The sequence below is a fragment of the Polypterus senegalus genome, chromosome 10 (genome assembly GCF_016835505.1).
Source record: "Polypterus senegalus isolate Bchr_013 chromosome 10, ASM1683550v1, whole genome shotgun sequence".
NCBI classification, from domain to species: Eukaryota; Metazoa; Chordata; class Cladistia; order Polypteriformes; family Polypteridae; genus Polypterus; species Polypterus senegalus.
In genome coordinates, this window is record NC_053163.1 from 93,586,225 (window position 1) to 93,610,499 (window position 24,275).

Consider the following 24,275-nt stretch of genomic DNA (forward strand, 5'->3'; position numbering starts at 1 on the left):
CATAACCCAAACCATGCATGTCATCCACTGCAATATACGATATATATATACTGTAATATATTATCTTGTGATTTAGAAAATCTACGTGCAGAGCAATTGTTTAAGTGCATTTTATGGTGTTCGTAAGAATTGCTTATGAATGCTTGGAAATCACTTCATTTTTTTTTGTCCAGTGCCTATTTGATATACTATTCAACTTCAGGACATCAAGGTTTTTGGGGTTCCACCATATTTTTGGCCCTCTACACCTGGAAAACCCTCATTTTTTAGGCCTTTTTTTAGCCATATTTGTGCAGGAAATTACACCCTATTATATAGAGTAAACCAATAGGAGTCCTCAGCAGTAATGATTAGAACGACTTGAACTTGTACATGTCACATAAGTGGACCCCAGGGGTTCACACCCTAACAATACGAGGAGTCAAATTTTTCACAAAACTTCAAAAAGTGGGGGTCGGTAATGTTGGCATGTGGAGTGTTGCCTTATTCAATTTTGAGGTTGCTGATAACGCATATGACCATGTTTTTGATATTTCACTCTTTACTGGTGGTCCTAGCCCTCTAAGTTCCACTCCCCGAAGGTTAAAAATGATACATTTCAAACATAAGCATGTGGGGTATCGCTTTAGACTAATTCAAGGTCAGTGATAATGCATATGACGTTCTTTTTAGTTTATGATTCTTTACTAGGGAATTAGCATTCTATGTACCTCGATCAGAGGGGGACAATGACAAATTTCCATTACAACTGAAAATATTTAGACTTTAAACATTTAAATTGAAGAACACATTTTAATATTTCAAATACATGATGCAGCTATTCTTGTTTATTATTCACCTCTACCACATGAAGTAAATCATTGCATTTCTTATGAAGACCCTTACAACTAATTCAGACGTTTTTAACTTGGATTACAGTAAGGCTAAGTGACTTTCTCAGGGTTGTACAGGCAAGAATTATTTATATATACTGTATATATATATATAGAGAGAGAGAGTGCGAGAAAGAGCTACACTACTGTATATACGCACACTTGGGTCCATTTTGCAGCCTTGGCACTGTGGACATTAAAGATGTCCTCCAAATGCTTTGGTTTCCTTCTGATGCCCAGAGATGTTCAGCTTTAAATTGGTGTTAATGTCCAGTGTAGTTTAAATAAATTTGTTGGACCAACAGGTTTCACTCCTGCCTGAAGCCTGTAAAAGAAAAAGCAGGTTCAGAAAGTGGATGAAATACACACTCTGCTGGTTTAACAACCATTTTCTGGGGTCACCAAGGTTGGCCAGTTGCCCCTCAAATTTTGGGGGTATTGGAATAGACTTATATATGGTTGCATGACCTTCCTGGCACCAATCTCCGTGAAGGAACACACCAGAGGGAAAGAGACCATACTGTAACACCAGGTCACAGGAGTAGGGATATACTGTAATATGGGGTGTATGTATACAGTTCTCAAAAAAGTACATACATTTTAGGAAATTAAAACAAAAACATTCTCAAAGCCTCCTAATCTAAGTTGGGTCAAAGGGGAAACAAGACAGGGAACAGTCCAGTAGAGGGTCCATCACAGGGACCACCTGCACATAGGCCCACACAGAGGCCATTGTAGAATCACCAAATCTTTAGGGATGTGAGAGGGAAACAGGAGCACCTGGAGGAACACCTGGGAAGAACATGCAAACTCATCTCAGATAGCAGCTGGTGTGGGATGTGAAGACATGATACTGGATCTGTGAGGCTGCACCCTAAAATTAACAAGAGAAAACTCCAGCACACAATTTGGTAAAGTAGTACAAGGGTGTTGTACCGTGTTAGCCGTTATGTATGTAATGAGAAGTCAAGCAAAATGACACCTTTTATTGGCTAACTAAAAAGATTACAAGGGTTCCTGAAGAAGGGGCCTGAGTTGCCTCAAAAGTTTGCATTTTGTAATCTTTTTAGTTGGCCAATAAAAGGGGTCATTTTGCTTGACACTACATTTTGGTAACAAAATCACACTCTTATCCCTGAACAAATGTCTGCTGTTATGTGTTGGAAAACATTTGAATTTGTTCAGGTTGTCCAGTGGCCAAGGGCCTGAGTCCAGAGCCCAGCAGCCAAGGTGGCATCACTTACAAAACTGCTGAGGCAGGAAGAATACCACCTGACTAGTTTGGATGAGGTGTTGTGCGCCATTTTTGGGTTTGGGTCTGGCTATGCATTTGAAGTAACACTTAACATCTGTACTTCATTCCAATTATTATTTGCAGCCTCCTCACCATACATAGTGAAATACACTGCATGTATGGTCAGGAACAAACAAACAGCCAACTATGCCATCTGACTGGAGAGCTCAGATCTGGACAGTTGATGCCACAATGTGCTGCAAAGAAGGGTTAACATCATCTATGGTTATTTTGTAAAAACATGTCATTCTCCACCCAACTTAATCTAATTTAGGATCACGGAGGCTGAAGCCCTGCAGTATTGGACTCAGGGCAGGAACCAACCCTGGACATGGCGTCAGTCCAGCACAGAAACTACTTTTGCATATGGTTGTCATTATACATTTTCATAACTAAATAACAATATGGAGTTTAAATATATTTTTGCTCCTGGCAGTTTCCATTTTTCATTTGTTTCCAGCATTATAATGTTTAAAACTCAGATCTCTTGCGCAGTAGAATGCAATGGTTGGACACTTTATACTAGGAGAACTTCCTACAAAGAGAGGCTTTAAGGAGGCTGCTGCCAAACCTAGTGTGTCCACCATCTGTAACAGGAGTATGGAAATTATAACATTTGGTGTGTGCAAAACTGATAGTTTAAAGAAAATAGTGAGCCATCACAGATGACCATCATGATTATCTAGGATCTGTTGACAGTAGCAGACAGGAAGGAATCTGCTGGAAACTTCAGTTTCATGCTTCACATCTTGCCTGAAGAAGGGGTCTGAGTCACCTTGAAAGCTTGCATATTGTAATCTTTTTATTTAGCCAATAAAAGGTGTAATTTTGCTTGACTTCTCACTACATCCATAATGGCTAACACGGTACAACATCCTAGTAGTACAACTTACTTCAAAGAGTGTTGCTGCACTTGGAGAGTCACGGCACCATTCTTCATGAGACAAGGATTCAGTTCTTATGTTGCTGATGCTGCTGGATCTTCCCTCTCAATTCTCAATGGGCTACAGAAGCCACAAATTGACTGCAAGTGCTCTGTGGTTTGAGACACACATTGAAATTAATCGCAGTACATGCGATGAAGCTGACTTCTCAAAAGCATTAAGTAGGGATTATTATGGACCCTTTGTGGTAAGAGGGTAAGTCCACTCTTAGCATTGCAGGTGACAGCATTGCACATCATTAGAGACCCTTCAGAATCATTGTATTTAAGGTCTATAGATTGTTATTTTGTTCAGAACAAGGTGAGGTTCAATCAGTTTAACCATACGGTATTTCTGCACTGGTCAGCATTCCACTGCATGAACTCCACTTTACTGAGAGACAGCGCCAGTCAGTCTGTTAGATGACAAAGGTGGCCACCATCACCAGAGGGGCACCATTTCTGAAAGTTAAGTGGGCACCTGTTCCAGACACCGAAGGGGGCCCTAAAAGGTCATTGAACTCTGATGATATTAAGTGGGCGCTGGGCGCAGTTTATGAATATAAAAGTTGGCATTCTCTGTACACCAAGTCCGCAAAATAAGGGGTGCTATATAACTGGCCTGTGCTCCGGATACTGAATGGGGGCACAAGTCATTGAAGTCTAGTAATACTGACTACTTGCTATTGGCAACGAGGGGCAACATCTATGCACCCCACCTAGGGCTCCAAATGGGCTTTGACCGGCACTGCTGATAGAAGTGCATTGTGGGGCACAATGAATGGCCCTGCAGAGCTCTCTGTGTTCCATTCTCAGTGTAACTGCCTGCTCTGTTGACTTGGAGCTGTTTGCCTGCTTGGGCCTGGCACCTCAGACCAAAACATTAACATCACAATCCGGGAGCACACACACGTTCAGCTGCCATTATCTTACTGACATCACCCTCCTTGACAGTTGCACTCCTTGAGGTTTTCTCTGCTCCTTACATTTAAAGGCGTTTGTATAAACGACCCTGATCATGTGTGGAAACATCTGCTTTCAGTCCAGTTTGTGTCCTCCGTTTGCCTCTGTTTTAGCTTGTTTTGAGTGCCCTCTGTAAATTTATTTACCATGTATATATTGCTTAATTAAAATTTTATTTTATGCATAATGGAATGAAAAAAAATAAATCCTATTTGACATCCAAGCTGTGAACAAAGCTCTCCTGTTCTGCTTGGTTGTTTTCTCTCTTTGTATCATCTGCTTCTGCTCCACCATTTGCCCAGTCAGTGAGCCAGCCCTAAAAATCAGGCTACCCTCTCTATGCCCCTGGGCAGCGCCCTGCCAGTTTGTGATGGCTTTCTGGGGGTGAAATGTGGACTGAAGGGTGAATTTCTTTTAAGTTGTGCTCCCTAGTTTTATGTCTGTGTGTCATTTTAAATGTTTACCACATGGTGTATGTACATGAAACAAATACTGAGATCAATCTGAGGAGCTACGGCTTGATTTAAGTGCTTCTCTGAAGGCCATCACTTTCCTGGGATTGATACACAAGAGGTGGGCCGTATACCTTATTGACCCCCAATGCTTGGGTGCCTTTAGCTTTGCTCACATTACAAGCACATCCGCCTGTTTATATCAAAGAGAGGAAGCTTTGAAGGACCACAGCTTGCTGTCTGCCTGCTCTACTGGTCCTCTCAGAGCTGCATTGAGGTCTGGGTGCTGGCGGCTGTGACACCAGCTTCTTCCAGCAGAGAGCGCTCTCATTCATCGCAGCTGGTTGAGGGCCACATGGCTTTCTTTGCACACAGGGCTTCATGTTGCTCCTCCATGTTTGTTTTCTTTCCAGTGGGGTGACCCTGTAAAATGTGTTTAACTTGAGCAACAGTTCTCCCTGGGACGCTCTTGCTGGTTGTCTGCTATTGTAATTAGAAGAAGGAGACACACCAATGCCGCACAGGACTTGGGCCTAAGTTGAGATGTTTTGCCTAACAGATTTACTGGTGTCACAGGGAAAGTAAATACACGATTTGGCATGTGGTGAAAACAAAAACTGACTGTAACCAGTGCATCAAAACGCAAATGTTAAAGAAATTACTTTGTCTCTCTGTTTACCTTTCTACCTTTCTTTCATTTTTGTTGAAGTGTTTTTGTTTATCATTTGGGACCATCCTCAGTAGTTACGAGAGAGCTTTTCGATTTTGGAATTGGTTTATTGTGAAGTAAAAGGAGATTGGCAGAAGAAATTAAAAAAAATATGAAAGCTTGCTTGAAAAAGAATTCAGGGAGCCCGTCCAACATGGCAAGGAAGTGGGGATTCAGTGGGGATTTGACTTCTTTCCAATTGACAGCCTCCCCCAAGTTTTAACAGTAGCTTTAGCAGACACAGTTTCAATTAAGCCATAACTGTATATAGTGCCTTTCAAGGTGCACATCATCCCAGAGTGACTTGTTAACAAAGTGTGTAAAGTAGGGTAGATGTACTTGCTGAGGGGATCCTGTACCTCCGCCAGTGAGGTGGCAATGGCATTCAGAGCAGGGGCTGCATGGTCCAGTTAGCTTTGATCACCGCTTGCATCCTGCTGTACAATGAACCCTTCGTTCTGGCACCCCGAGTCATTTTAAGGCCGCGTCACACTACTTGATGAATACTGTTGCTGATTTTGTTGGCTGAGGATGCCACTTTACATGACCAGATATTACAGGGTATGACATGCTAAGTCCATGTCACATTACACAGCTTTTCATTTGTAGACTTCTTTACATTACGACCAGTCAGGATGTCTGCCACTCATCCCGACAAAATCAAACGATATGGAAACAGTACAGATATTGTCCTAAGGTGTAGGGGTGGGCTCTGCATTGCACAAGATGTAAATCCATGAGCGGCTGCCCAGAAGTACAATACATTAACACAGTGATGAGGAATGGGGAACACAGGTGTTTTGGACCTCGAAAACTGAGGAGAAGCCCATCTGTCTGATGTCTTGGGGTTTACGGGGCACAATAGAATGAAAAAAAGGAAAAAAAAAAGGGGGGACAGAGATTGCAGCTGATCTCAGCGTATCTGTTAATGCGTCACAGGAACCAACTCTGCTGGCTGCATGTTATTGGCTGTTAGAGTTTGCGATACTTTGTAAATGTGGAACCTTGAAAAGGTGTGTAATTTGACTTGCCCTGTGATTTCTAGTCCTGTAAGCTGACATGCAGCAGTGACAAAATCAGCAACAGTCAGCAGTCGTCAAGTTTGACTACAAGTTGTGTAATGTAATGTGACCTCAGCTTTAGACAACTATGTAACTACATACCAGCACAGTTTCACATTTTCAAACTATCACAATGCTTGCCCCTTTTTCTGACAGCTGGCAACGTGCTGCCTGAGGGAGTTAGTGCTTTACACCTAGGACAGGTTCAGCTTCCATCTCTGTCCTTTTTTTTTTCTTTTTTCTATTCTGTTGTGGTCCATAAAACACGAGACAGACAAGCCTGTCTTCTGTTAGTGAGGTCCAAAACACTTGTGTTCCTTATTCCTCCTCTCTTTATTATATGCATTGTACTTCTGGGGGAGCACTCATTGGTCATCAACTCTGTCCCGCACACAGAGCCCACCACTATGACTTGCTTGATTTTGTCAAGTCAAGGTGCAGATGGGTTGGACTGAGATGATCGGTGCGTCAGACTACACGACTCCTACTCACTAAGACTATGTAAATAAAGCCTGTGACTGAAAATTGCTGCAAAAGTTGTGTAATGTGACAGGAAAGCTTTTAGGAAATCCTCAGAGTGGGATGAAAAGGTGTGAAAACAGAGTTTATACATCGACAACAACATACAGACGTGACCTACTATAACTAATAATTAATGCTGCTCCCTGCCGTACCCGAGGGGGTCTCTTATTTAAGGATGTTATGCACACTTTCACCCAACTGTCTCCTAATAACATGAGATAAGTAAACAAATAAATAGCGTGTTCCTGTTGAGATTGACTCAGTGGTGTCAGAAAATGCATGGAAAAGAGCAGCTGTCTTTGTGGCGCTCCTTTGCTGTCGAGGTTTCAGTCACAGCCTTTGAAATGCAACACTGCAGCAGCACTTGCTGGATGAAAATCCTTGCCAAAGGTGTGACTGTCGCCACTGACCCCTCTGAAAGGCAATCGCCATGAGCTTTAGCATAGTTTACTGAGAGGGGAACATGCAAAATCACATCATATCTGGAGCTCTAATCTCCATAACAGCCGGGAATAGAAGTATGCATAGGCTAATGAATTAGGCTATTCTGAATTATTATTATTATGAACAAAATGTTTATGACGACATGTATTTTTCAAAGTGTTACATAGATAACTGCTGGTTGTTTTGAACTATATGTTTTATGTAATAATAAACAATGTATAATAGTAAATGCATTTTTGACACTGTTGCATACAGTAGGTATGGCTAACAGAACCTAGATAGATAGATCATTCTGTAATATGCCTAATCCAGTTCTAAATTCTAATTCAGTGGCCCAAGGCAGGTGGCAGTCCACTGCAGTGCTCATTCAGCCACACACTCACACGTGCACTCACAAGGAGCCACTTTCAGATTTTTCTAGCACTATTAACAGTATACATTGTCACGAGGCACTTTACAAAGCGAACAATATTGCATTATTCGGTACAATAGATAGGCAGGCCTCTGTGACTGACTGGAGGCTTCTTCTGAGGGTCAGTGGGAAGCTCTGAACAGCTTGCAGATACAATGTCATTTGCCCTGAATACATATGTATTAAGAGCGTGGCCATTCCATCCTTATCTGCTGCATATAAACCAAATCTTATTAGCAAAGTGTGGGACCATGGGGCAGATTAAATTCCCTCCTGGAGGCGGCTGCTGCTGTTAGCTTTCAGTAAATAGTGACCTGATAAAGAATCTCAGCACCAGTTGCCCAGCAGCAGACTGGCTTTAAGCTGGACACCCGCTACTTTGACAAATTTCTGATTGCTTAACTTTAGCTTCTTCAGTCCAGTATTGATTAGAAGTCAGCTGAAGGCACTGAAGGAGGTGACTTTCCAGAGTGGAGGTGTGACTATTATGAAACAATTCTCCTCCTCAGCACTATTCGCAATTGATTTATGAATGGATCTCTCTTCATTTTTATTGATGACAGCAGGTATTATGGCCGAGGGACTAAGAAAGTTAAAGATTTTTTTTTCCCATCCTTGAGTCCTGTGTGACCATGAACATATATCTCTCTCTCACTCAACCAGCCTTCACTCGTGTTGCAGAAGTGGGAATTTCTGTAAAAATGATCCTGCATATGCAAGATGTTTTACAAAATAAGGATGGAATGTGTGTGCACATGAAATTTAAATTTGTTTTCCCTGGGAAATGCCACAGCTAAACAGTTTGGGTGTAAGCAAACCAAACAAAACCGCACATGGAGCAGACATGGACACGTTACGCTACCTCTGGCAGTGATTCAGAACACATCTCTGCCTCTCGTGGAGCCTCCTGGAGCAGACTACACCTCAGTTCAGACTGCTTAACATGACTTGTCTCACAGGACAAACAGCCTTTCGTGCTACTCCAGGGGTCATTAAAAGTGCTATCCAAGTGACTTTCAGGAGGGATCACGAAGGGAAGGTCACTGCTTTTGGAGCTTGGAGGGACAGACAGTGTGGCTAAACCATTGAAGACCGTAAACCTTAAGTGTGTCAGCTCACCACGTCCCGGTGCCCCCCCTGCCAGTGCTCCAATTGTATAAACACTTTACATGTGATATGCCAATAAAAGCTAAAGGCACTATATGGGACACTGTTTCTTTGTAACACATGCCGCTTGTTGGGACAGCTCACAGGGTGGATGGCCTCTAAGGACAACTTCAGAGAGCAGTCTGGCCAAAGGAATTTTTGGCTCGGAGAGTGAAACTGCCTCACACTGAGCCTCCCTGGACAAAACTTTTGTCTCCCTTACTGCATCTTTCCGACTCCATTCTTCTCCTCAGAGTCTGATGCGGCTGCTTTAGCTGTTCACAGCGGATCGCATTCATGTTTCATGGCTCTCAGGTTTCACTCATGTAATCTGGGAAGCTCACAGAGACCCTAGCACTGGAATTTTTTGGCTACAATAGAGGACAGAATGAAGCATTCTTGTGCAAATGACCCTCACCCCCCAACTGCCTCAGCCATCACCACCACCACCACCACCCCCTCCTGTTCAGCCTCACACATTCACCATTCGTCTCGTGAGTCACAGAAGGGCAGAAGTAAGTCATTTATATTAGTGGGATATACAGAAAATGGGCATGGGAGTCGCTGAGTTGTCGCCATGTCAAATTAGCAGTGCTGATGACGGCAGCAGAAGACGACTTCTATTATCCACGCTAAACTTTTAGCTGAACGTATTAGTGTCTTACAAATAACAAGTGGTTTATGCTGTTACCCCTGTCATGCAAATCCTGTTACTGTACACTGCATTTATGCCCAGGCATTAGTGGAGTTAAATGGAATCTCCTTCAGACTGAGGAGTTCATCATCGGAATTCTGTTAATGATGTCCTCCATTACTTAGCTGACCTCTTCTTCAGACTCCATTGCACCCACCTGCACAAGCCCTGGCATGTCATAGCATGTTAGCCTACTTGCCGGCACCCACAGTCTGCTACTGAGCCCAGGCGGGATTTATTCATTTTTAATTCTTTGAAAACCTGATAAATAAGCTGCACATTAAATGGAAGACAATTCAACTGACAGTTTGTATCTATGTTAATGAATTCAATTTGCGCATAACTAAATGTGTGGGTTCTCCCATGTTGTACAAATATATTAATTAAGAATCATAATTAGTTACATGTATATAGTGCTGTTCAAACCTACTCAAAGTGCTTTACGCAGACAGTGAAGAACCACTTCAACCTCCGATGTGTAACATGCAGCTAGATGATGCGATGGCAGCCATTATTGCACCAGTATGCTCACCACACATTTGCTATTAGGCAGTGAAGGCATGAGAGAGATAGTTAGCCACAAAGAGACATTAGGGGGCCACAATGACCAGGCCATGATGGGCAATTTAGCCAGGACATCAGGGTACACTCTGCTCATCTTGAATGTTGCCCAAGGATCTTTTATGGCCACAGAGGGTCAGCACCCAGGTTTTATATCTCATTGAAAGGATGGCGCCATATTTCAGCTTAGTGCCCTCGTCGCTTCACTGGGGCATTGAGAGCCCCACACTACCACACCACCCCCCCCATGGTCTTACCAACACCTTTTTCCGAGCTGTTTATAGTTGGTCTCCCATCCAAGTACTGGCCAGGCCCAAACATACTTTTCTTCAGATCGCCTGTCCTGAAGTGCAGGTGCTATGGCTGCTGGCTAGTCTTAGCGAAAGTCTTTGCTAATAGTGACATTAACATGGCTGCACCACTTATAATGCTAAAGAGCAGGAACACAGTTGTTCAGTCATTCTGGTCTGAATGGTTCAAGATGGCTAGCAGAAGAGTTAAGTGGCAGTGATTAACAGCACATAGATGAGAAAGAATAGAATGGACGTTTCCAAAAATGGCCCCACAAAAGCCTAAGGGAGAAATGTTTAGAGTGCCCACCCTATTGGCTACTGAAAGGATCATTCAAAATTCTTGCATGCTGAGTTTTGTCAAAATGTGAAATGAGTCACAGATCTCTACAAGTGGACAAAATTTTGCAAAATGAAACTAAAAATCACATGATGCAGAAATACATGGCGAGGCTGATACTTCAATGTGCTCATTTTAGTACACATGAGGAGCCTAGTGGCCCACTGGGCAGCACTGCCATCTTAAACCAACTGGACTGCAGTTCAGTTAACAATGGGATGTGTTTGGACAGAACTTTCATGTGTTCCTGCGTTTCCGCAATCCAAGGACAGGGCTCTCTACTCTAAACTGGCCTGCTGCCATATTGGCATCCTGACCAGGAATACATTTTGACTTTTGTTCTTTACTGCCTAGGTGTCTCATTTATAAAACTTTGTGTGGATTCAAGCATGTGTAGGCCATAAAAAATGGGAAAATGCATGCACAATAAAAATAGAAAAAGAATTTATAAAACCTGCTGTACACACATTTCTACGCAATGTACCTTTATAAATCACAATCATCTTGGGACCTGAGATTGTGAGGTTGTGGTTTCAAATCCCACTACTGACACTGAGTGACCTTTGACCTACCTGTGCTACAATTAGAAAACCAAAAAGAAAAAAAACAATCAATTTTGTCATAAATGTTGTAAGTCCCTTTGGACAAGTAAGTAAAAGTAAATCCGGTCACTCCCAATTCTTTTTGAGGAGTTCTATGTCACAGCATTATATTTGGTGCACAAATTGTCTTTTCACATGACCTTAATAGGTCAGAGTGCAGGGTCTACCATTGTACAGTGCCAGCACTCCTGGTTAAGGGCCTTGCTCAAGTATCCAACAGAGTAGAATCTCTTCTGGGTGTAACAAAGTTTATTATAGCACCTCTCCTCAATGCTCTGAGGGTTAGGGAAAAGCATAAGATGCCAGCATCTGAGCAGGTCGCCACTATCACCTGGCACATGAAATGGCCCGATTGCTGTTACAATGAAAAGTATAGGCCATAAGAAAAACTGCCAGTTACCACATACAGCACCGTTAACAAAAGCAGCGTCTTTGTTGCTAGGTGCTGTAATTGTAATATGAGTGCTCTCAATTGCCATGATTACAGTAGGAAAACCGGACATTGCTGCAGATTTCCTTTTTATATTGTCATTGTGGCCATCAGAAGCGTACCATCTCCCTAAACCCGACATAGGCAGACAACAGGCACAAGTCCAGCACAACACACATTTATTCATTTGTGTTCCCCTCCAATGCACATTATCAAAAGCAGAGCACAATAAAGCATACAGAACTTCTTTCTGTCCTTCTGCCTTCACTCTTCCAGCAAGCTTTGCCCTCCACCTCCCGACTCTGGCTTCTGGAATTAAGGCTGGCAGCTCCTTTTAAGTGATCCCTGGAAGTACTTCTAGTGTCCTGAAGGCTGGCGGACCACTAAGTCGGGCTTCTCAGTCCCCACAGCACCTACGACATCCAACAGGGAAGAGTCAAAAAACTCCAAATCCCATGAAGCCCTGTGGAAAACTGTGGCACTGCATCAACCCAGGGGGACTGCCATCTAGTGGCACGAGAGAGGTATTGTCCTGTATATATTCTCCCCTGTGGCATCATGCATAATGCTGTGCGTAGAATTTGCACTATAACATGATGTAAGCACAAAAGCCGAAATGTGCTTACGCACAGAAAAACCCAGATGAATGAATCTGTGCGTTCGCCAACTTCCACGTTCTTCCACTCCATAAATCCCAGTCAGTGTAAAAGTAACGCTCGTGCACGCCTGCTGTCCCGCCCCAACTCCTCCCAGAATTATGCCTCTTTGAATATGCAAATCAATATAAATAGCTCTTAAGCTCAGCATTCTGTGAAAAGACAATGGCAAAAGCACGAGGGAAAATAGAATTTCTGCGAATACCAAGTGGAAGCAATTTGTCGGTTTAAACAGTGGTATAAACAACAAAAGGAAGTCCATCGAGTGACATAGTGTGTCGGAGAAACTCGAAAGTTCAAGTTCACAAAGTCACACAGTGCCCGAAATAAAAAAGAAGTTGTCACATATCAAAGTCACCGTGAAAAGGCGAGTCGTAGCCCACCGTCTGAGTGTCATATGAAAGCTCATTAGGGTACAGAGAAAAAAAAAAGGCACACAGTGGGGAAAAAGCACGAAATGTCAATTTTTATCTTCAAATTTCCACTTTAATCACGTAGCTTATTTTGTCATTAAGTAGAACAATCATAAACTTCATCTTAAAATCGTTTAATTTACTAGTCTCTCAAATCCCATCATAACTAAAGTTGCACGTTAAATGCTTTGTTTTGTATTTGAAATTCTATGTGCTCTGTGTGTGTGAATCACTACGTGCTTCTGGGTTTTGTATTCCTCCGACAGGACACAGAATCCATTACATTCGTAATATTACAGCTCTCTGAATAATTAAAAAACTGAGATGTATATGTGATATAATTTTCATGATGATAGGAGTTAAAGCAGGTTATTAAATATGGGAACATGGTGGCGCAGTGATTGTGTGCAACCTTCGATGAATTTATTGCAGCAGTACTGTCTCTTTCAAACGTACTAACCTCCAATTCCTGTCCTTACTTTTCTTTCTCCAAATACCCAATCGCCACACAATCAGCTCTGTAATAGACGTTAAGCCATCTGTAAGCTTATAAAACCGATTCTTCAAAACTTTTAAGGAACATTGAAATATCTTCACAGTCGCAGTGAAGCATACGGTGCGGGGCAGGAACAATCCGTGAACAAAGCGCCAGATCCTTGCTAGCGTAGCGACACTGTGTCCTTTAATTATTAACAATATAAGTAGATTATTTAAATGAAGTTACAATTTTATCTGTATAATATAATAAACATATTTTGCTGCATTTCATCCTAAAATGATATCGTCATCATATGTAAATACACGCTTTATAAAGTGGCTCAGGTTGTGCAATATTATAACTGTAGTACAAGTTTACACTGAGGTGATTTTACTAATTAAGTACAAACAGTTCTACAAGGAGCACTTGATGGACTGATTGAGTGCGTTTAGAGTTCTTGGGATGAAATTCTTTCTGAACTGCAAGGTCCATACAGCAAGGGCTCTGAAGCGTTTGCCGTGTGAGAGCAGTTCAAATAGGCAGCATGGCTGAGGCAGCGTATGCTTGATGCTGTATACCAATAACTCTCTTTCTGATCAGCTTCTCCGAGTGGTGCAGTGAGAGTAATATGGAAAAAGGGGATCCGTTTTGGCAACCCCTAATGTGAGCAGCTGAAAGAAGAAGAAGAAGGTGCAGTGAGAGTAACAACGCTAAAGCAGCTATGGTATTTGGAATAGTTTGTCCATTCCGTGGACCATTATATTGTTACAGGTTAATTACAATCAGATGCATTAAACTAATAAGCAATATGCGGTTAATTTCAGTGTATTTATAAAGCTGCGTCAGTAACGTGGATCTGAAAAAAAAAGATATGCCACACAGGAACAGTAGCACTGCTTTGACGCAGGGTGCCGCCAGTCTGCAAAACCGAGTAGAGAACTTGCGTATGACAGGGTATGAGGTACCGTGGAAATGTGCGTGGCTTTACGCCAAGTTTAGGTTTTATACATCACGATTTGAACGTGGAAACGTTCGTACGCAACATTTCTGTGTGTACGCACTGTTTATACATGAGGCCCCTGGTCCTTCCAGTTTATTGGCGTCTCTTCAAGGTAAGGGCCAGGGCCGTCTGCCACAGCAAGTACAACCAAACCACAAGGAAACTGAATGTAGTGCCTCACCAGTTGATGTATGGATTCCAGCACAGTGGGTATGGTGGAGCTGAAACATGGCTGAAATATTCCTGACATGTCTGCCAGTTCACTCTGGCAGGTGGCTGTTTCTAGAAAGCTAACCTTTAATAACACCAGTATATGATGAGGTGCAGTCTTATTTTGGGCAGTCTGTCTTTCTAATGCTGGGCTCAATTCAGCACATACTACTAAGAGGATGGCTCTTGAAAGTCTGAATCGGCTCATAAGCCAATCATTATGATGGTAAAAAAAGATCCAACTGGTCCCTAAAAGCTTGTCTTGAAGCAGTGCCAAACAAGCCATGTTAGGTGATGAAAGGGCAGTAGGGCTTTCTGTAGGCAGGGACTGAATCACTCCTGGGTTTTACTGCACTTTGGATTCCAATCCTTAGAAGTGACAACAGATATTCTGTATAAACTGATGAAGAAGCCAAAAAAGTTCTTCAGTGCAAATATACAGCATCGGCCCTCTTAAAATGGAACTACAACTGAATCTATACATCTTATTCATTACTTTTGAGGTTTAATATGTTTAACACGTCAGCGCACATTACAATAGCGGCTTGGTGATATGAATTATTAGCTGTGCCTCGCCACCCACGTGCTAGTAAAAAAGGACAGTGAGGAGGGCCCTGCCCAGCTCCCCACACCTGACGTCACGCTTCCCCCTCCCCTCGGCCCGCAGCCTCTGTCTAGAATTAGCGTGAATATATCGCTCCTGCAAGCAAAACTATGATACTTAGCACAATGAGAGAAGTTGCAAAATCAAACAGAATGTTCAAGCAAATTATAGAAAAAAACCCGATCTAAATCTGTTAAGTAGTTCTCTCATTTGCTAGCTAAGTGAAGGTAAGGTATGCCCCGAGACTGGTGCGTAAGTGAGGAGGGCCATGCCCCCCCTCCCCTCGGCCTGCTGCGTGTCTCTTGGATTCACACAAATAAATTGGAGACTCTTAGCGGGTTAAGAGAAGTCACAAAATCAACCGTAATGTTCAAGCAAATTATAGAAAAACACCCAATCTAAACCCGTAAGTAGTTCCCTTGTGAAAAGCAGACAGACATACAGACAGATAGACATTGGATTTTATATATAGAGAGATTATGAACGTGACTTGTGAAGTAGCTGGTTTGGCTATATTTCCCTACTTGATCAAGAGGGTCATCATTTCCCAGTTTCTCTCAAATGTTGAGTACGGATGGGTCAGAGTTGCCTTAAATATACAAAGGCATTTGCATCAAATTTCCTTTTATAAATCCTGAGGGCTGCATGGAAAGTTTATACGCACATTTCAAGCCTCTTTTTGTGCATATGCAAGTTTTGTAAATCTGACCTCAGCTCACTCATCTTTTAAAAGGTGGGCCAGAAAGATGAGGATCAGATATGTTTGATTTATCTTCATAAATGGCACAAGGGGACCAGGCTACATAGAGAGCCAACAAGACACAAATCAGCACTTAGTGGTCCTTATATTTCAAAGAGTGGGAATTGAGGTCTGTGTGCATTGTGCAATTTATTAAAAACAGTTCAACACTCTAAACAAACAAACAAACAAACAAAAAGAAATGGCGACAGAGCCAGGCATGTTAACGGGATTAAGAACTTCCAGATGTGCCGAAAAGCTCAGCAAACAAGCTGCATTTTCAGCTTCTTTGGGGTGTTCACTACAGCTTTGTAGCCCAGGATTCATTGTCTATTTCTGAGAAACAAAAAGAAATAATAAAAAAATCAAGACATTTAATTTTCAAAGCTATTGCTCGAGTGGGAAAAATTGACTGCCTTTTGTGTCAGAGTGGCTGACTTTCTTCAGTGGGCCTACTGACCTGCCCACCCAAGTTTGGTGCTCTGCTTGAGCCGCCAAACAGCACTTTAAGATGGTTGCCTTGAAATTGTGCCAAACAAGAAGGGCCACACTTCCCAAACTTTACACCCAACTGAGCTTCAACTGAGGTTTGTAGTGGAGGAGCTCCCTGGTGTCCCAGGGGCTGAGTGCTGGGTGGGGTGCCAGTGATGTTGTTAACCCCAGGGTGCCTGAGGGAGTTAGGCCTAAAAGGGCTTGAACAGCACTGAGATGGTTCAATAACTAGCACCACAATTTGCCTTTAAATGCGTCCAAAGCAATGAGAGTCCCTTCTGACTGGTGTGACACTAGTGAAGAAGCATTACGTCACTGCAAAGTCACATTTTCATGGTAAGGTAACTGATTTGAAGACATAAAATATTCCATAATCCAGGGGTGTCTAACTCCTGTTGCAGGTTTTCATTCTAATCATTTTAATCATTTTTTTAACTGGTGATAAATTTTTGCTGCTAATTAATTAACTTCTTTTGCCTTAATTTTAATTGACTTCCTATTTATAACTCATGCCATTTAATTGTTTCTTTTTTCCTTTATTAGCAGCTAAATAATATTTAGATAGAAAACAAGCCAACACATGACCAGCTGATCCGTGTCCCACATACTTACTTAGACTTATGTAGACTTCCTCCATGCCATTCGGCGCATTGGGCAGCAAGCATTTTCCAACGAGACTGATCTGCTGTGACTGTAGCAGCTTTTTCCCATTCAATATTGACTACTCTGCCAGGTCTTTGCCTCCTTTTCCAACTTTGAGCTTCCAGTTCACCACAGTCTTGGAGATGTGATGGTCAGGATGTCCGAGCACATGGCCCATAAAGCACCATGAACACAGTTAGGTGTCATCGCCCTTCATGTCTCACTGTCGTGCATAACAGTTGGCACCACAATGCTGTTGTATAATCACACTTTGGTCACCTGATCTATTCATTGGAATTCAGCCACCTCCTGAATATTCCATCTGTGCGAGCCTTCATCCGCACCATCGTCTTCTGTAATGGTACTGCCCTGTCACCACATCAATTGTATTGCCACCAGTTGTGATGCACTGTTTGGTAGCTGTTTACCACCATGACCTTCATGTACTTGTTGTCTATCATACAATTTTAGAAAATAAAGAAAGGTGAAGTTCTCAGTAATGTTGATCTGCTCAGGTCCTCAAAACATTTTGACGGTCCTCTTAAAAAAAGACAAGCAAACATTTTGCTGTGGCAGAATCGGAGCACTAACAAGTCATGGAATTAAATAATGGGTTTAATTAACAAAAGTTGAAATGGTTGGAGTTTGAGGCCCCAATACACACATTTATCTGTCAGCTCACTTCACATCTCATTTTTGTTTGGCTGCCATTTACAAAGAGAACAAGCAATTCAAAGAAATGAGGCCCCATCCACACCACTACACTTTCATGTAGAAACACAGACATTTGTCCCTGCATTCACCTTTCATCCAAACTACACTAGCGTTTTCAACCCACGATAAAGATAAATCTGGAAATGCCCTCCAGTGTGTTGTTTCAGTTTGATAGGACAAAACAAAGATTTCTGAAAAATGCAGACTCCGTCTCACTCTGGTTGGTTCGTGCTTAGTACATGGCTTTTCCCTGACTGGATCCTGCTCATTACAACATCTCATTCCCTGATTGGTCACCCTTCATAGAAGAAAAACCTATTCTGACATAGCGGGCATAGAAGTGTTGCTTACCTGAATGCATCTAAATTGTGCTTTGTGCAGTTTTTAGAAATTGTGTTCAATTAGCTACTCACATTAGATCAGGGGTGTCAAACTCCAGTCCTGGAGGGCCGCAGTGGCTGCAGGTTTTCATTCTAACCATCTTCTTAATTAGTGACCAGTTTTTGATTCTAATTAACTTCTTTAGCCTCAGCTTTAATTAGCTTGACTCAGGCCCCTTAGTTGTTTTTTCCTTAATTAGCAGCCGGACAGTAATGAGACATAAAACAAGCAGGACATGACCAGCTCACCTGTACCGATCAAACAAAATCTGAAAATAAAGATGAAGGTCTCAGTAAGGCTGATCCCTCAGGTTACCAAAACATTTTAGGAGTTCTTAGAAAAAAACAGAATATCAACAGTTTTGGAAATGTCTGCTGTGGCAGAAAGAGAGCAGCAACAAACCATGGAATTGAATAACGGGTTTAATTAACAGCAAGAATCAGCTTCTCATTAAGGAACCGGTTGGAGTTTGAAGCCCCAATTTAGCTGGTCATCTGTTGGCTCGTTTTATGTTTCATTTCTGTTTGATTGTCATTTAATACTAAAGACTTAATCCTTAAAAACAGGGCTACTAAAATAGAGGGAAAAGAAGTTAATTAGTGAAAACTGGACACTGATTAGGAAAAGGGTTAGAAAGAAAATCTGCACCCACTGCGGCCCTCCAGGCCTGGAGTTTGACACCTGTGCCTTAGAGAGACAGAGCCACCAGTTGCATATCTGCTCAGACTGCACAAGCATGTTTGGTCCTAGTTACATGTCACATGTAACGTGAGTGCTTGGACTATACGTCTATGATGAGGTTGCTGCACAATGAATTTTGGAAAATTTAATGGCAGCATCAGAAAATCGGCTCATGAGACTCCTGACACTACAAGAAAGCTGACTAAAATTTCTGATATGATGGAAATTCTTCTGATCATTCAACAGCCCAGTCATAACATGAAATCAGGCATCGCAACCCGTGACATGACAGCTGAAGAAGCTGAATTTCAGAAAATCAGTTGACAACTGTAAATTGCAGAGTGTATGCCTTAAAGATATCTATGCTGTGCACATGCCCAGTGTCAGCAGATGATTACATTATAGGTGTTTTCGGTCCTTTTAGTACGAACAAAAATACTTTCCTAAATGATGTGAAAATGCTAGTGTAGACTGAGATCATTTTTTAATGTAATTTTCAAGTAAACAAGTAATTTTCAAGTAAAACAGCACTGTGAATGTAATCCAAGTTCTAATTATATAAAGCGAATAACCACCACCACCACCACTCAAACCTAAAGAGCTTGACATGAGAAAAATAAATGTAACTATTCTTGAATGTAACTAATAAACCAACAAATAATTAACTAAACTATTTTTAAATTAAATATTTCTTTAGATGAGGCAAATAATAAAAGAAAGAAACGAAACAAGCAAAAACTTCTTAATACAAGAAACAAGAAAGTTGTTTTTGTATGGATGAAAGTACTATTGTAAAAGGTGTGACGATGCTAGTGTGGACTGAGATTGTTTGCATTTAAAGACGCTGTTTCTAAATGAAAACACAGAAGTGCGAATGTAGCCTGAGTCTTAAAAAACAAGGTAATTAAAATGAAGGGAAAAGACATCAATTAATAGCAGAAACTGGTCACTGATTAAGAAAGAGGCAGGTAGAGAAACCTGAAACCACTGTGGCGTGCGGGACCCCCTTTCAGTATGAAACTTCAAACATTCTTGAGGTTTTTAAAAAACAACATTGTATGAGATGTACGGCCTCATAACCCCAAAGATCTCGATTCCATTCACCTGCACTTGCTCAATTTCTACAAGGAGTTTGCATGCTACCCCTGTGCCGGGTGGGTTTGTTTTCAGTTTCCTTTCATTTTAGGGTAACTAGCAGCCCTGCATTGTTCAAGTGTGGCTGATTTTAATGCCTCCTGTCTGACTGCTCAGACTTGGTTTCTGAATTGTAACCAGTGCTGTCAGAATTGGCTCTGCCACCTCTGCAATCCAGAAATTAGAAAGGCAGTTTCAGGAAATCAATTTTCCACAGCATCTGATTATCAGGATAGCCCAGTGGCCAAGCTCAATATTTTACCACCTGCCAGAAGCTGGGCTTTTAAGGTTTCATTTTTAGTTAAGAAACTTGATTATTGTGCCTTCCAGGCCAGACAGAGTTCAATCACTTGCTGTCAGGATGGCCCATTGAAACCACAAAGGGAAGTCTGTTTTCTATGAGGTTTTCCTACTGCGTGTCAGTGCCAGGACAGTCTCCTGCTTCCCCTAGAAGTGACTTGATGGATGGATGGAGCCTAACAGGGATAAACCTGCCAAGCTGTAAAGTACAGAAGGCAATTAGGAAAAGTACCATAAACAGCTGGCTTCCCCAGCAGACAAGACAGGTAAATATTTAAAAAAGGTCAGGCAGAGGTGACGTGACATGTGGCCCTGCCGCCCTGCCTCTCAGTTTACTTATTGCACACTGTATATTTGTAGCCCAGCTGGACAAAAGAGATTGACTTACCAGCCAGAGTCATCACCTCAAAGGGACTAGTCGGAAATACCTGCCAGCAAAAGAAATCCTCCGTTTACTTTCAGCTTTTTTCTTTCTCTAAAAAAAAAAGAAAAGAAAAGACATCTTTGGCATGGAGATCACAGAGTCTTTTTGATGTTTGTTTGTGTATGTGTGTCTGTGTGTTGATGGAACATTTAAATTCCTCATCACAACCAAGCACATCGGGTTCCCCTAACATTTTGCTTCAAAAAGCATTAGTGGCATTAGTGGCAAAACGCCCCAAGCCCTGGGCTCACATGGAATCCGCTGTGGCATCCCTAGATCCAGAAATTCAATGCAAAACATATGGTGGTGAATAAGAACATCTCCATATTCTCCCATGAAACTAACCCACCCCTTCTTTTATTATACCAGCCTTTCCTCATGCCAAAAAAGACACTTTAATGTTTCATTATTCACCAGTAAAGCACCAGAAAAGACCAGCAATACGCGCGATGGGAAGATGTAAATCTAATCCTCTGAATTTCACACATGTGATCAAAATAACTTATTGCCACCTCAAGGGCCAAGGAAGAAAAAAAGAACACTGGCAGGACAGCACCCCAGCCAGAAGACAGCAGTATTACCACCTTAGCTGCTAAAGCGCCATGATGAATACAATATAAAGAAGCTCAGAATTCTTAACACCTGATATGCTAGGAAGCAACATAGTGGGTCCATGTTTGGTGGTGATCTTTAGACTGCCAGATATCAAGCAAAATGTATATTGAGGTATGAAGTTTACAGATGCATAAAAATATCTGTTGTATCTCCAAATTTATGAGCTTCTTGGTCAGTAATTAGGAATATAATCAAATGAAAGTTATACCCATAGAAATACTCTGACTTAGTAATTAGCTCCAGCTCCAGACTTTGCTTCATAATCTTATATTCCATATATCTGTCTATTTTCTTAACTTAATTTTCCCTTTATACACTCTTTAAAATAATAGTTCAAAACTGGCACTTTAACTGGATTGCGTGGTTTCTTGTAGAACCATGGCTTGACAAAGAACCATTTTATTCTGGGAAGGGTTCCTTGCATATGAAGTGGTTCTTTGGACTTTGAAAAGTTTACTAAAATGTGAACAAAACAGACGTCTCTAAAGTAAAGAAGGTGACCTAGCAGGATACAACAGATCAAGAAAACGTGAGCTTAGCCTGTGTTATTGTAAGCAGTGAATGGCCTTACTGTTTCTTCATGGCTATTGATGGAGCCTGATGTGGATCTAAATCAGGGGTCCTAACTCCGGTCCTGGAGGGCCACGGTAGCTGCAGGTTATCATTCTAACCCATTTCTTAATCAGTGACCTGTTTTTGCTCCTAATTAATTTCCTTTGAATTAATTTATTTGACTTGCTCTTGAAGACTCAGACCCCTTTGTTGTTTTTTTTCTTAATTAGCAGCCAAACAGTGCGATGCAAAATGAACCAAAACCAGCAAACTGTGTCCACGCTCAGGTCCCCAGAAGATTTTAAAAATGTTCTTAGAAAAGAGAAAATCAACAATTTCAGAAATGTATGGTATTGCAGAATGAGAAAAGCAGCAACAAGACATGGAATTAAAGAACGGATTTAATTAACAACAAGAATTGGTGCCTAATTAAGCAATTGGTTGGAGTTTGAGGCTCTGACTTAGATGGTCTTCTGTTGGCTCACTCACTTCACATTTTATTTCTGTTTGGATGCCATTTAAGGAAAGAAATGAAGCGACTCAGAAATACAAAACTTAGAAAAACAAGTCCATTAAAATGAAAGGAAATGGAGTTAATCAGCAGCAAAAACTGGTCACCAATTAAGAAAAGGGTCAGAATGAAAATCTGCAGTCACACTAAATAAATTAAGGTTCTTTTTGCAACCTTCTTGTGGATGCTTCTAATGGTAAACCACAAACGGTTCTCCTGTAACATCACTCTGAAGAACCACTTTGGCACCTGTACAGTCCTGGGGAGCCACAGCCCATCCCAGTAGCACAATGTGTAAGGCACTGCTGCTGAGGATGGAGCATCAGTCCATGCAAGATCACAGTAAGGGAACAATTTGCTTGAAACTGCTTGTAAGGAAAGTGTTTCATAATAAAAAAATATCATCCATCAAATACTCAATCCTAGACAAACAGCTTACGATTTAAGATCATCATATAGCACACCTACTCAAATACCTCCTACCAGGCCAATTTAGACTGGCCAGTTAGCCCAGGATGTGTGTGTTTGGGATGTGGGAAGAACAAACAAACACCTGAAGAACACAGGGATGCCATATAATAACCAGAATCAAACCCAAGTTCCTGGAGCTGCATAATAATGATGGCAACCACTGGACTACCAAACTGCTTCAGATCTTAAAACGATTTGAAAATTTCCTTTGTAGCCTTGAAGAAGTTCTCAAATACAAATTAATAACACTATTTTTTGTTTTTTTAATTTCAGTCCATAAATATAATTGAACCATATGAGTGGGAAAGCACTTACTACAATTTTTTACAATATAGCTGAATGTGCCAAAGGGAATGGTCTCAGGAGACTGATCTCTATTGGGCCTTCATTGTTTTCACTCTTAGCTCTTAACCTTTCCAGAATTTCCAAGAGGATAACAATTCCAATTGGCAGATCTGTGACAGTAGGAGGACAAATTGTGCAAAACGTGGAAGACGCTTGTGACATTAAGATGTTCTCCACCTTGCTTTGCACAGCATGTGGAAAGATGTTTGGTGGCATCATTACAGGTATTTTCAAAAAAATGAATCAGCAAGAAAGACAGCAGCCCACCATATAAAAAAATTAAGAAAAAAAATAATACACTGGGCTGGAAAGTACAAGAAAGGATAAGCGGCTAAGTAAAGCACTGACCAGCTTTGCACCATTCCCAACTTGTTAGAAAGGCAGGTTTTGTGCAGTTAATTGTCATCCCAGAGGTGTAATCTTCTGTCTAAAACACTTGCATGGGAGTGTCAGTTAAGATTTTAGCACAGAGTGAATGCTAGTACAGAAATCTGAAAAAGTCTGGTGACTGAGAGAAAACTGAGACATAGTTTGAAATGGACAGAATCTGGAGCATGAAGTGGAGCACACTGTTAAAGAAAAACAAAAGTGAAATGTCCTGGAGAAACCAACACAAATGGGATTACAACAGGAAACACCAGAAACAGAACAAAACAGTTAAAGGCATCAGGACTAAGTACTTGTGAGTAGTCAAAATAGCTTCTATAAAAACTCTCTTAATAAAGAATGATTTACAGACATGGCCAAGCCATGTCAAATATTACCTAGAAAAATACCCACAGAAGTTAGCACCGTTACTTCATAGATCCACCGTTCTGGGCTCAAAAACCTGTGACTGGTGGTTGTCATTGTGCAATTTGCATGGAACCCACAATAAATATAGTAAAGGTATTGTATTCATACATTTTACATTTTAACAAAAATATTTATGGAAAGGCTTAGAAGTGATTTAAAGATACAGCTGTTAATAATGATGAATGGCAGGGATGAGACCACATCTGAAGCTATGTCCACAACTACTACAGTTTCATTTCAAAACACTATTTTTAAATGAAAAGAATCTCTGTGGATACAAGCGTTTTCACAATGTTTATGAAAGCATCTCCATCCACCCTAAACCAACCAAAAACACGTATGATGTAGACATTCATCTACACTGGGCATGCACGCATCAGCAGGACGATGACCAAAGGGGTGGT

General features: G+C 41.4%; 1 long non-coding RNA gene across 1 annotated transcript in view; it reads right to left on the minus strand.

Moving 5' to 3' along the window:
• Positions 1 to 477: 477 nt before the first annotated feature.
• The window catches only part of LOC120537337, a 31,142-nt gene continuing 7,344 nt past the window's right edge, over positions 478 to 24,275 (minus strand). Inside the window, exons 2-3 of the long non-coding RNA XR_005635301.1 lie at positions 20,547 to 20,633; positions 478 to 1,197 (exon numbers count right to left, since the gene is read on the minus strand). This is a non-coding gene — a long non-coding RNA (uncharacterized LOC120537337). The remainder of the gene's footprint in view (positions 1,198 to 20,546; positions 20,634 to 24,275) is intronic.